Source organism: Salvelinus namaycush, chromosome 28 (assembly GCF_016432855.1).
Source record: "Salvelinus namaycush isolate Seneca chromosome 28, SaNama_1.0, whole genome shotgun sequence".
In the NCBI taxonomy this organism is placed as follows: domain Eukaryota; kingdom Metazoa; phylum Chordata; class Actinopteri; order Salmoniformes; family Salmonidae; genus Salvelinus; species Salvelinus namaycush.
This window is the reverse complement of record NC_052334.1, coordinates 8,770,609-8,782,691: the sequence shown is the minus strand read 5'-3', so window position 1 is coordinate 8,782,691 and position 12,083 is coordinate 8,770,609.

Sequence of the window (12,083 nt, the reverse complement as noted above, 5' to 3'; positions counted from 1 at the left end):
CACACACACACACACACACACACACACACACACACACACAGTGTTAGACACACACACACACACACACACACACAGTGTTAGACACACACACGCCGTGTTAGACACACACACACACACACGCCGTGTTAGACACACACACACACACACACACACACACACACCGTGCTAGACACACACACACACACACAGTGTTAGACACACACACAGACACACACACCGTGTTAGACACACACAGAGACACACACACACACACAGTGTTAGACACACACACACACACACAGTGTTAGACACACACACACACACACCGTGTTAGACACACACACACACACGCGCCGTGTTAGACACACACACACACACCGTGTTAGACACACACACACACACACCGTGTTAGACACACACACATACACACACCGTGTTAGACACACACACACACACACACACCGTGTTAGACACACACACACACACACACACGCCGTGTTAGACACACACACACACACACACACGCCGTGTTAGACACACACACACACACCGTGTTAGACACACACACACACACACGCCGTGTTAGACACACACACACACACACCGTGTTAGACACACACACACACACACCGTGTTAGACACACACACACACACACCGTGTTAGACACACACACACACACACACCGTGTTAGACACACACACACACACACACCGTGTTAGACACACACACACACACACACACACACCGTGTTAGACACACACACACACACACACACCGTGTTAGACACACACACACACACACACCGTGTTAGACACACACACACACACACACACACACACACCGTGTTAGACACACACACACACACCGTGTTAGACACACACACACATACACACACCGTGTTAGACACACACACACACACACCGTGTTAGACACACACACACACACACCGTGTTAGACACACACACACACACACACACACCGTGTTAGACACACACACGCACAGTACATTAACAGTGTTAGTCATACACACAGTTAATCAGTTCGCAATTAATTTTCCTTTTCTAAATTGTTGTACATAACTTAAGAGGTTTAAATTTACCTCCGTGAGGTAATTCATATAAAAGAGTGTCGGTGGGAATCTGCAAATTCAAGAAATGATTTGGCAGGGGGCCACCTTAAAACCGACATGCTCTGCTCAGTGGGAACTTTAAATCAACAGCCCATTTTAAAGTACAGTAGTTTATAGTTAGGAATTCAGTAATGCCATTTGTGAATCTGTCCATATATAATGAGATTTTATGTAAAGTGTGTGTATGTGAACAAGTATATTAAGGTGTGTGTGTGTGTACACATCTATTGAGTTGTGTGTGTGTGTGTGTGTGTGTGTGTGTGTGTGTGTGTGTGTGTGTGTGTGTGTGTGTGTGTGTGTGTGTGTAATTGGGGTGTGTCAGAGACGGAGTGCACCTGTATCAGCTGTCTGTTTGTCTGTCTGTCTGTCTGTCTGTCTGTCTGCTGTGAAGCTGAGGATCACCGTGATGTCTATCATTATAACAAATGATTACTAGATCTCTGTCTGCACAGCACAATGCATAGAGCCCTGAGGCCTCCCAGCCACACAACACACAGTTATTGAAATTGCTCTCTGTACCTGCAGGCATAAATCGATGTGTGAAAGCTAGATTAGTGTTCACAGCCATACGACTAGACAAGCTTATCGCAGGATATAGAATTACTATTGATTGTCATTAAATCTGCAAAATGTATCTATGGCTTGCAATGATTGGGTATCAAAAAGCAATAGGATGTGTAACATCTTGTGGAATTTAAATCATGTATTATACAGTATTCCTTATTTTCTGATTCTAATTTTACATTTCGTATTTCACCCGGTTATGTAACCCTGCACCTTCGAGGCTGCTGCCCTATATACATAGACATGAAATCACTGGCTACTTTAATAATGGAACACTAGTCACTCTAATATTGACATATTTTAGCTTTCTTCATCTCATATGTATATACTGTATTCTATTCTACTGTATTCTATTCTACTGTATTCTATTCTATTGTGCCACTCCGACATTGCTCATCCTAATATTTATTATATTCCTTAATTGCATTGTTTTACCATTGAGATTTGTGTGTATTGTTGTGAATTGTTAAATATTACCGTTAGATGTTACTGCACTGTTGGAGCTAGAAACACAAGCATTTTGCTACACCCGCAATAACATCTGCTAAACATGTGTATGTGACCAATTAAAAATAGATTTGAGTAAAATGGCACATCGTCAACATTCTATGACTTTCTATTGTGAGTGGTGCCTGGACATTGATTAATGTTATTTTGTGTCCGTCTTGTGCAGTCAGATAATATTCCATTATTTCTGTGGAAATGGGGAAACCTTTTCATCTCAGTCCTTTTTCAGGTGTTCCTCACATTTTCCGGTCTCTCCCATTCTGTCACTCTCTTCTTATGCATCTAAACGTTCTGGGTACAAGGCCCACACAGCACTAAAGGGAGGTACTTCAGCACTGTGACAATGAGAACAGGGGGTCTCTGTATTGTTCTCTTGTGGTTCTTTGTCTCAGATTCAGAACCCTTATAAGGTTAATGAGACCTGATTGGTCAGAGTGTAACAAACGGATTAAGGAGGAGGACAAAGGGCTTCAATGGGAGGTCTGTCTGTGGGTCTGTGTCCCAAATGGCACCCTATTCCCTATATAGGCCCATAAAGTAATGCACTATATAGGGAACAGTGTGCCTATATAGGGAACAGTGTGCCTATATAGGGGACGTAACCTGTCTGTCTAGCTAGGATCCCCATTGGCTGCTGCCAGGGCAGCAGCTACTCTTACTGGGGTTCAGCAACATTAAGGCAGTTACTGTATATACAGTTTAAAACATGACATGACATGAGGCTATTGAACTGAGTATACAGATTATACAGGTGATGCTGTAACACAGCTCAAAAAAGTTGAACTATAATTAGAAGCAGGAGCCACAACAGTCACATTGACTAGAATTATCAACATTTGATTTATTTTAGAATTCTTTGTGGGTCTGTGTAATCTGAGGGAAATATGTGTCTCTACTATGGTCATACATTTGGCAGGAGGTTAGGAAGTGCAGCTCAGTTTCCACCTCATTTTGGGGCAGTGTGCACATAGCCTGTCTTCTCTTGTGTCCGCCTGTCTCTCTCTCTCTATTTCTACTCCTGTGATTAAGTCTCTCTGGGAACCTTGAGGGAGTTTTATTCTGGTCTTGTATCAGGGTCCCTCTGCATGATATCAAGGCCAGGGTGGAGAGATTCATATCCATTCACAACTCTCCAGCTCTTAATGGGCTCGGCCACTCCAGAGAGAAGCTCTTTCCTGTGACTAGTCAGCTCCAGTCCTCATTCAGCCCTGTAGCGCTGTGTCAAAAAAGACTGTTGCTCGTTTGTCTCCTGAACAATGAGGAACAAGTCTGAATCTCTGGCCGGGGACAAAGGGGAGAAAACAGCCTTTTCATTCTGCAGAACATTAGATTCTGACACATTTTGCCATGGCAGGGTTTTCTTCTTGGGTCCTGAGTGCTGCAGGGTGTGGGTCTTTTAAAGGACCACCTGTTGGTTACCAGCCGGGTCTTCATTACGACTATTATCACAGGGTGAGGAGCGCACCACGGGGGGGTTCTAAAGTTGACCCTGTTGATCAGGAACCAGGCTGGAAGGAACCACGTTCCACTGCCATACCTTCAGGGGGAAATAGGCCTACATAACCAACTCCAGTCTCATGTCCAATTCTGTTTCATCACTTTCTGGATGTATATATTTTTGTGGCTTTTTGTGGATCAAGAAAAAGGGGAGTATTCATTCACAGCTGTCACTCACTCACAAATGACTCAAAAATACAAAAATGTTACCAAATAACCATAGATCAAATGTATTTATATAGCCCTTCTTACATCAGCTGATATCTCAAAGTGCTGTACAGAAACCCAGCCTAAAACCCCAAACAGCAAGCAATGCAGGTGTAGAAGCACGGTGGCTAGGAAAAACTCCCTAGAAAGGCCAAAACCTAGGAAGAAACCTAGAGAGGAACCAGGCTATGAGGGGTGGCCAGTCCTCTTCTGGCTGTGCCGGGTGGAGATTATAAAAGAACATGGCCAAGATGTTCAAATGTTCATAAATGACCAGCATGGTCGAATAATAATAATCACAGTAGTTGTCGAGGGTGCAGCAAGTCAGCACCTCAGGACTAAATGTCAGTTGGCTTTTCATAGCCGATCATTAAGAGTATCTCTACCGCTCCTGCTGTCTCTAGAGAGTTGAAAACAGCAGGTCTGGGACAGGTAGCACGTCCAAATAACAGGTCAGGGTTCCATAGCCGCAGGCAGAACAGTTGAAACTGGAGCAGCAGCACGGCCAGGTGGACTGGGGACAGCAAGGAGTCATCATGCCAGGTAGTCCTGAGGCATGGTCCTAGGGCTCAGGTCCTCCGAGAGAGAGAAAGAGAGAATTAGAGAGAGCATACTTAAATTCACACAGGACACCGGATAAGACAGGAGAAGTACTCCAGATATAACAAACTGACCCTAGCCCCCCGACACAAACTACTGCAGCATAAATACTGGAGGCTGAGACAGGAGGGGTCAGGAGACACTGTGGCCCCATCCGATGATACCCCCGGACAGGGCCAAACAGGAAGGATATAACCCCACCCACTTTGCCAAAGCACAGCCCCCACACCACTAGAGGGATATCTTCAACCACCAACTTACCATCCTGAGACAAGGCCCGAGTATAGCCCACAAAGATCTCCGCCACGGCACAACCCAAGGGGGGGCGCCAACCCAGTTCAAGCCACTTAATTATAGATAACTTGTTTTCCTTTTAAGTGTAGACTTCAGAAACCAAATGTTTATAAGCATGCATTGCTAAATAACACACATCTGTGCAAAAATGATTACTTTATTATTATATTTCAGTTTTAAAAATATATTAACAATACTTGTTGCTCCAACAGTTCAGTCAATTATTTTCACATCTCTAAGGCTGCCGGCCGAGAGAGTTTAATATTTGTATTTTTTGAATGGAAATTGGACCATTTTCTTCCACAAAGCCATAATCAGAGGAAGAGCATAACCTCCTCGGATTTCTGTGAATGTGTTCATGCCTCAAAATACCTATTATTTACATTTATAATATAATAGATTTACATTATAATAGTCTGGGAGAGCATTGGAGATTGAATTTGACAAACTAAAAGACTAACAAATAACATGGCAAAAATACTTGGCGTTCAGATGAGCTGTATTAAATATATCTGAGGCTGCTGGAGATGCTGAACCAAATACCCATACAGTACTATCACTTTGTATGTCAATGTGTATACAGTATGTTGTCTTACAGGTTGTATTCTAAATCACTCTGAGACATTCATACACCTCTGACCTCACTGGACCGTGTGTGTGTGTGTGTGTGTGTGTGTGTGTGTGTGTGTGTGTGTGTGTGTGTGTGTGAGAGAGATGCTCTCTGTGTCCCTTTCTGCCTGCTGTATTCTGCCAGTCTGTGTGGAGTTAACATGTGCCTGTAATATTGCCAGGCTGGATCAGCGGGAGCCGAATTCAGGCAATTACAATCAAGTCAGGGCATAGTTAGTGCGTGGGCCCAGCACCTGAGCTGGATGCTGATGAGACACTTAGCCCCAACCAAACCCCCAACCCGCCTCCATGCATTGGCCCAGACACAGCTTAGTGCCTCAACCCCCAACCCCCTGGTGGACAGCAACTGTTCCCTTCACCTCATTCCCACTCCTCCTTAATACTCTCTCTCTCACCTCTCTCTGTTCTTCAACATACTGCACTATGCATATGCTCTGGGCTGTGATGGTCGTCCACATTTAAAGAGTTTCGTTCCAAAATGCTATTTCCATCACTTTTTCACATTTGTGTTTTTTCATCAGAAATTAATGCTTATAGGGACCTTCATGTGTAAATATTACTGTTCTCAGATCTCATATTACTGTATTCATGAATTAAAAATTAATATGAAAAAAATTCTATTGATGTCACAAAACTATCATTTTGGACAGTTCTTTAAAAAGAAAGTAGTTATTTGCTACATTTGACTGTGTAAAACCTACCAGTACTACTTATTTCTCTGAGACAGGTGGATATATAGCGTTTTGCAACAAAACATTAATATTTGTCTCTGAAGTGAAACCAAGTGATAGATTTCAAACAAATACATGTCTGTCATTGCCATAATTAGACAGTGAAAAAACACACCAATCTCTTTTATAAGTTTTAAACAATAAAAGCTCATTTACCAACATTTCTGAAAATTGATATATAGCATTTTGGAATGAAACTGTTCATTTACTATTCGTTCACACTGTAATACTACACACTCATGTTGTCATGGTCTCCATGGTACCTGTGTGTGCTGGACATTGACTAAGGCTCTCTATTCGATCTGCATCACGGAAGTTCAGCGTGATTTAAAGGCAATGTTCTCGCGTTAGTGGAGTCTGCATTCACGGGGAACGCTTAAGCGATACAGGTTGAATAGAGCCCTGAATTGCTCACGGTACAGCACATATCTGTGAAACTAAATCAGAAAATGGTCAGCGAGGTGAAAATAGTAAGAGAAGGGAGAGAGGGGAAAAGCACGTTGGTCAGATAGAGCTCAAGAATATGGAGTCAAAAGAGATAGCTCTCCAATCATTCTTAGTGCCCTTTTCCCTACAAGATGCTCTTTGGAAAGGTAAGGAAAGCCAGCAGGCTAGTCACCCTCACTCAGGTAGCACACTTTGCTGAAGGGTTGTTGTGATTCTACAGATCAGGTTACCCACTACTAGCTACACTACTGGTTGCTCCGAAGGAGTCCCTGTAAATAAAACACCTAGCTCTCAATGTAAAGACCTGAAAGCAGTCTCTCCTGAAGTAAAGGGCAGCAGGAAATCTCTCTCTCTCTCTCTCTCTCTCTCTCTCTCTCTCTCTCTCTCTCTCTCTCTCTCTCTCTCTCTCTCTCTCTCTCTCTCTCTCTCTCTCTCTCTCTCTCTCTCTCTCTCTCTCTCTCTCTCTCTCTCTCTCTCTCTCTCTCTCTCTCTCTCTCTCTCTCTCTCTCTCTCTCTCTCTCTCTCTCTCTCTCAGAACCTGTGGCACCAACATATCTTCTAAGATTCCTCTTGTGTGCTTGTGGTGCTGATGTTGAACACATCTATGTCACCAAACATTTAGATTACACCAGTACTGTTTGAGGCAGGGGCTAGTTTGGTGGGGTGTAGGGGTGAATTGGAACACCATCTTTCTCCCAATTTTTGCCATAATGTCTTTTCTGACAATGGTTTATTTTCCCGAGGCTGTAGATGCCAAGGTTGTAACTGTCAAATTATTGATGCTTAAATATTCCTTCTGTGTGTGGTAGTTGGTAGATGGGTGAAGTTGAAGATCCATCTCCTTTTCCACATTTTTGCCATAATGGTTGTTTTTTGACTCCGTTTTATATATTTTTTTTTTCTTCAGGCTTTCTTTTTATGTGGTTGGATACCTCCCACCAGCCCAGACAACCAGGGTTGTCTCTGTCAAATTATTCCATCTTGGTCGAAGAAAAATAAATTGGATTGTGTTGATCCTGTTCTGTTCCTGGGAGGGCGGCAGCGGCATTATCCTCGGCTGACACCGCTGTCCAAGAGGCAATCACAGAGGCCTTCGCCTCATTCCCCTCGCCTCGCCTCCCTGTGACAAAAACACTCCATCTGCTAGGAGAGGAAATCACACCACAATGAGGTCTCACTCTCTGAGACTGCTGCTACGATGGTATGACCTGCCTGGGCTGGGCTGACAGCTGGGCCCTGAGAGAGAGGGATGTATACTAACCGACCGCTAACGACACAACGCATCATACCATACCACAGAACTCCACACAACAGCAGCCATATGTACTCCACAAATGCTATGCACCTGTTCACACACACAGAGCAGTTTCCTTTGTAGTTTCACAGTTCCTCAGTTAACAAATAGGCTAGAAATCACTGTTAAATCTAAATCAACAAAGATGAATGTAAAAATGTCAGGAAATGTTGTGCAGATGACTGTTTTTGTATTTTTCTATAAGGAAAAAGCTACAGTGAATATATTTTCTCTGCTAAATGGAATGAGAAGATGTGGCTGCCCCACTGTGGCACAAACCAGTACACTCAACCCTAAAATGTAGAACACATTTAGCTTTTCTGGTTTATAAAATACTTGTCGGGCCCACCTAAAACATCATTCACAAATCATTCCTATAACCACAATCCTCCCACAGTAATCCAAGCATACAGAGTGACAAAACACATTGACAGAAATACTACCATTAGTTCAGCAATCTGGGATAGGGAAAAACCACACACTTTTATGGAAATAACTGCCACCCTTTATGGGTCGCCCCTTTTAGCATTGACGAGAGTCACCTCTCCCCGCTCCCTGGTGTCTTAACTGGAGATCAAATGCACCTCTCTGAATTAATCCCAAATGGCACCCTATTCCCTAGGTTCTACCCCCCCCCCCCCACACACACACTATTAACACACAGCTGATACCACCTCTTGAGATGTACCATGTAGACAGAGGCCTGACATTACAGACAGGCTGGGAGACAGACAGGCAGGGAGACAGACAGACAGGCAGGGAGACAGACAGGCTGGGAGACAGACAGGCTGGGAGACAAACAGGCAGGGAGACAGACAGGCTGGCATCCTGAAGAGTTTAGAACTCCACCCCCCTCTCCGACACGCTCACACACATACCCTCTCCCATTCTCTACCCCACTTCTGCCACGACAAATTCACCTGCTATCTCTGGAATAGATGTTCATCTTTTATTATTTTATCTCTGGCATAGATGTTAACCTGCTATCTATGAAATATATGTTAATCCACTATCTCTGGAATAGATGTAAATCTGCGATCTCTGAAATATATGTTAATATTTTATATCTGAAATAGATGTAAATCTGCTATCTCTGGAATATATGTTAATCTTTTATATCTGAAATAGATGTAAATCTGCTATCTCTGAAATATATGTTCATCTTTTATATCTGAAATAGATGTTAACCTGCTATCTCTGAAATATATGTTAATCAGCTATCTTGATGTTAATCTTCTATCTCTGGAATAGATGTTAATCTGCTATCTCTGGAATAGATGGTAATCTCCCAGTCAAATGGCTGCCACTGTGAACTGGTTGACATGTACAACCATTTCGGAGCCATGCTAACTAACTAACTAACTAACACACACACACACACACTGTTTAACCAATGGACTGGAGACATAGAGGCCATGTCACGTTCTGACCTTAGTTTATTTTTATGTCTTTGTGTTAGGTTGGTCAGGGCGTGAGTTTGGGTGGGTAGTCTATGTTCTGTTTTCTATGTTGTTGTATTTCTATGTCTGGCCTGATATGGTTCTCAATCAGAGGCAGCTGTCGATCGTTGTCTCTGATTGAGAATCATAGTTTCCCCATTTTGGTTGTGGGTGGTTGTTTCCTGGGTTTGTGTTTGTGTCACCATTCAGGACTGTTTCGGTTTTCGTTTTCATTCATTTTGTTATTTTTGTATTTTGTAGTGTTCAGTTTATTATTAAAATATGACGAACACTTACCATGCTGCATATTGGTCCGATCCTTCATACTCCTCAGACGAAGAGGACGAGAATCGTTACAGGCCATGAGATGATTGGTCTGGAAGATTAGAATGAGATTTTTCCCCTCTTGAATAAAGTGAAGAGAAGGCATTGGAATAAGTGAAAATATTAATTTGTTGTGAGAGAGGCAGAGCAGCAGCTCATGTGAGGGTTTTACATAGCTAATTAACAAACCCTCATCTCAAACTCCCTCATACTACATACACGCTTATACACTTCAGAACACACAAACTCACGTATTGTAACGGCTTTCCTCCTCCTCTTCATCCGAAGAGGAGGAGCAGGGATTGAACCAAAATGCAGCGTTGGAATATGACATACTGATTTATTGAACAAGACGAAAAAACACGAAAACACTTTAACAAACTACAAAACAACAAACGACGTAGACGCACCTGAACATAAGAACTTACATATAACGAAGAACGCATGAAACAGGAACAGACTACATAAACCGAACAAACGAACAAACCGAAAACAGTCCCGTGTGGCGCAACGTACACAGACACAGGAGACAACCACCCACAAACAAACAGTGTGAAAACACCTACCTTAATATGGCTCTCAATCAGAGGAAATGAAAACCACCTGCCTCTAATTGAGAGCCATATCAGGTCACCCTTAACAAACATAGAAACACACAACATAGACTACCCACCCAAACTCACGCCCTGACCGTCAAACACATACAAAATAACAGAAAACCGGTCAGGAACGTGACACGTATGACATGCATCCTTGAAATCATTCACACACATACACACTCTGTCTCTCTCTCACACACGTACACAGACCAATAAAAAACTAAAATTGTATTTCCAGAGGCAGACATCAATCTCACATTTCTTTAGTTAATCCACAAAGGCTCTCCAAAGATCCTGCCACTAATAACGTATTGAGCAGGGGATGGGGGAGAGGAGGTGAGAGAGAGTTGAGGGGCCTGGTGGCTGGCTGGCTGGCTGGCTGGCTGGCTGGCTGGCTGGCTGGCTGGCTGGCTGGCTGGCTGGCTGGCTGTTCCAGTGTAATTATGGGACTTGTGTATAAGAGAGGAGAAGGGTGCAGGAAAAGATGGAAAGAGGAAGAGAGCAAAAGATAGCTGGGGAAAGAGATGGGGAGGGGGAGAAGGGGAGAGAGAAAGTGGTAGAGCGAGAGCGACTGAGAAAGAGAGACTGAGAACAAGAACCGAGAGAGAAAGAGAGAGACGGGAGACAGAGGGGGGAGGGTAAATATCGATCCCATCTGTGGTATGATGGTTAATTACCGCATCTGTGAATGAGAGGAGAGGGAGCAAAGCAGCAGCCACGTAAAGATGATGAGGAGGCCTCCCAGAGCCTCAGCTCTGATTACTACAACAGAATGAAGGGTTTCTGAGCAATGAAAGAAGGCCAGGGGCTGCCTGGTAGGGTGCACAGAGACTGAGAGAGAGACTCACATTCTCCACACACACACACGACACAGACATATGCATACACATACATGTCCGCAAGTATGCACTACACACACACACACACTTGCACACATAGACATCAACAGTTTAAGCTTATTCGATTCTAAAGTTAATTTTACACATGGTCACACACACTTCAGAAAAAGGATGAAATATGACAAGAAATGCACAGAAACACACAACACAGACAGAGCAACAACAACAAAAAGGCCTGATGTAATGCTACTGCAGACAGATGGAATGTGTCTGCAGGCCTCCATTGATGTGCTTGGTCATATTCTTGACCTCTGACACTCTCAAGGTTCCACTGAACAATTATACCGCAGCCCCTTCTGGAAACTCTGCATGGACAAAGGCTAGCTGTGAGAGCTGACCATAGCAGAGCAAGGGGGGAAAGATGAAGTAGGGAACGAGAATGTACTTTGTAGTATGTTTTAGTGTCAACTATTACTTACAGACAGGCATGGTTATGATGGAGGGTGCTACTTGCATTTTTAGATCATCCCATTCCCAAGCTCACTAGATCAACATATTTCTGTTGGATATTAAAGGCCCTCTAGTGTGACCCCACCCCCTGATGGAGAGATTGGGTATTACAAGTAGTAGTAGTAGTAGTAGTAGTAGTAGTAGTAGTAGTAGTAGTAGTAGTGGCAGCAGTAGAAGTAGTATTAGTGGTAGTAGTAGTAGGATCAGTAGTAGTAGTAGTAGTGGTGGCAGCAGTAGTAGTAGTAGTAGTAGTAGTAGTAGTAGTAGTAGTGGTAGTAGTAGGATCAGTAGTAGTCACAGTAGTGGTAGTGGTAGTAGTAGTAGTAGTGGTGGCAGCCGTAGTAGTTGTAGTAGTGGTAGCAGCAGTAGTAGTTGTAGTAGTAGTAGCATTACCAGTGGTAGTAGCAATGGTGGTAGTAGTAGTAGCAGTAGTAGTAGTAGTATTAGCAGTAGTAGTAGGATCAGTAGTAGTCGCAGTTGTGGTGGTGGTAG